Source organism: Octopus bimaculoides, chromosome 11 (assembly GCF_001194135.2).
Source record: "Octopus bimaculoides isolate UCB-OBI-ISO-001 chromosome 11, ASM119413v2, whole genome shotgun sequence".
In the NCBI taxonomy this organism is placed as follows: domain Eukaryota; kingdom Metazoa; phylum Mollusca; class Cephalopoda; order Octopoda; family Octopodidae; genus Octopus; species Octopus bimaculoides.
In genome coordinates this window covers 67,845,885-67,848,384 of record NC_068991.1, presented here as the reverse complement: position 1 = coordinate 67,848,384, position 2,500 = coordinate 67,845,885, and the positions used below count along the sequence as shown (strand labels likewise).

General features: G+C 37.6%; 1 long non-coding RNA gene across 1 annotated transcript in view; it reads left to right on the top strand.

Annotated features, from left to right (window-relative positions):
• The window catches only part of LOC128249035 (uncharacterized), a 120,033-nt gene that overhangs the window by 69,477 nt on the left and 48,056 nt on the right, over positions 1-2,500 (top strand). The window contains exon 2 of the long non-coding RNA XR_008265134.1: positions 2,352-2,429. This is a non-coding gene — a long non-coding RNA (uncharacterized LOC128249035). The remainder of the gene's footprint in view (positions 1-2,351; positions 2,430-2,500) is intronic.

Sequence of the window (2,500 nt, the reverse complement as noted above, 5' to 3'; positions counted from 1 at the left end):
CTTATACTTTGTAAGCCTTGTACTTATTCTATCGGTTTCTTTTGCCGAACCGCTAAGTTACGAGGACGTAAACACACCAACATCGGTTGTCAAGCAATGATGGTGGAACAAACACAGACACACAAATACATATATGCATTCATACATATACATATATACGACGGGCTTCTTTCAGTTTCCGTCTACCACATCTACTCACAAGGCTTTGGTTGGCCCGAGGATATAGTAGAAGGCACTTGCCCAAGGTGTCACGCTGTGGGACTGAAACCTGAACCATGTGGTTGGGAAGCAAGCTGTAACCGGAATGAAAGATAAATCTATTTTTAGTCAGGGACAAGGAAAGAGATACACTACCACTTCAAGCAACCCCAAAGTTTCATCTGTGATACGTTTCAGGTGTGTTCAGTGAAGCGTTAAAAGATTTAGCTTAAAAACACTCAGAACTTTCCGGTTATCATAATACAATGTGCATTCATCGTGTTGAATCAACGACCTAGTAGCTGTACAAGAATCTTAAAATAGTTCTACTTGTCACTCCGTTACTTAGCCCGTCCGTAACGCTTCCATATGATTAGTTGAAAGGGGAGGGTTGGCGAGGGGAAGATGGGTCGATAGGGGAGGAGGAGATAAGGGAGGGGGAGATAGGGGAGGGGGAGACGGGGGATAGGAAGAGGATGAGAAGATGTTGTGTATGAAATGTGTAATATTTTTTTTAACTAAGTTCTTTTTTCTCCGTTACTAAACATGTTTGTAACTCTTTCACGTGATTAGTTGAAGAGAAAGGGGAAGAGCGAAAGAAAAAAATTAGAGAGAAAAAGAGAGTAAGGCGAAGAGTGAGAGAGAAAGAGGGATAGTGTTGTGTATTAAGTCTATAAAATTGTGCATAAAGTATATAAAGTGTGTATATAAAGTGCATTAAGTAATCATCGTATTCCAATTTCTTTCGCTTTTCAATGAGTCGCAGATGAGCGACTATCTTTTGATACTGACACGGCACAGGTTACGCTTTTAGGTTTCTTTTGGATAAAGTTTTCAGAAATAACCCAATAAGTTTACCATTCCGCTAGGAATTTACAATAATAGCAATAATAGTGAAATACAAACCCATTTTTATGTCTGAAATTGCACAAACTTGTTGTGGTGGTTATACCCTTTCTCAATGCAGCCGAGAATTAAATCTAGACCCTGTTCGACGAATCTGCTAACCGAGAATTTAATTCATCGACAAAGGCTGAGTTGTTTTTTGTTTGTTTGTTTTTGTTTTGTTTTTTTTTAAGTGAGAAAAAAAGAATGACGTGTAAAAATAATCATCTTTTAACTATTTAACGGACTGAGGGAGAGGGCGCTGCAACTATAGCAGCAGCATGATGTAGGAGCGTGTCTGGCATACTTGGAGAATTGCTCACCAGGTGGCGGTTGAGCTCTTACAGAGTGATATAGAAGCGTACAGTTGGATCAGTAATACTTGACCCAGGCAAAGTCACCTCACACCCTGCTACTTCAGTAAGGGTGAATGACAAAAAATTACCTAAATGGCGGTTAACTGAATCTCATATTTATATAACTTCCTCTTAAAAGTAATCAGCCGCGTAGTTGCAGCATGGGGTAGAAAGATCTTCGCTCTGAGAATGTCCGTCGCTCGAGGGCAGTTTAATCATTGCCAGCCACAATCGCTCTCACACACGCAACGCAGGGGTCCCACAAGCACGGGACGTTTTGTGACGATTGTTAATCTAGAGTGGTTTGTATTCTTCCGTCCGCTGTGAGAAGGATTATCATTCAAAAATCTATTCTCCCCATCTAATAAGCAGGACATTATTATTATTATTATTATTATTATTATTATTATTACTATTATTATTATTATTATTATTATTATTATTATTATTATTATTATTATTATTATTTTTATTATCCTCAGCCAAACAAATTAACTAGTTATTTCCTTCCTGAAATAAATAGATAGCTAATTCAGACAGCGATATCCCGTGGTTTTCGTGGTTGAGAGCCGAAGTTTTGTGGAATTGAAGAAGGTAATTGAGGACTAAGCAGCGGTGGAACTGTTACAGACGATAGAGGGCCAGACATGACAATTCTCTTTAATTCGTTGCAATATTCCTTGTTGTGTTGTGTCCTGAAGTCGGTTCTCCACTGATCTCAGGGATCTTGTCAGCTGCATGGAAATGTACGAGCACTGAAAACCTTTTTGATAATTCCTGAAGAATTAATAGAAATTTTAATTACATAACATATATTTACAGTTTACAACTTGCACGATAAATATCCTTATTTTCACCTTAACTATCATCAGATTTTGTTGTTGTTATTGTTGTTGTTTTTTTCTTTTTTAGGTATGGAAAACCAGGCGAAATATTGGAGGAAACTTCAGGAATATCTTCTACTGATATAAAACATATCGAAGAACACATGTTAGACATTTTAAATTCTATTTCATATTGATCGTACAATTTGAGGGTTTGTATTCAAAAGTGGGATGTCT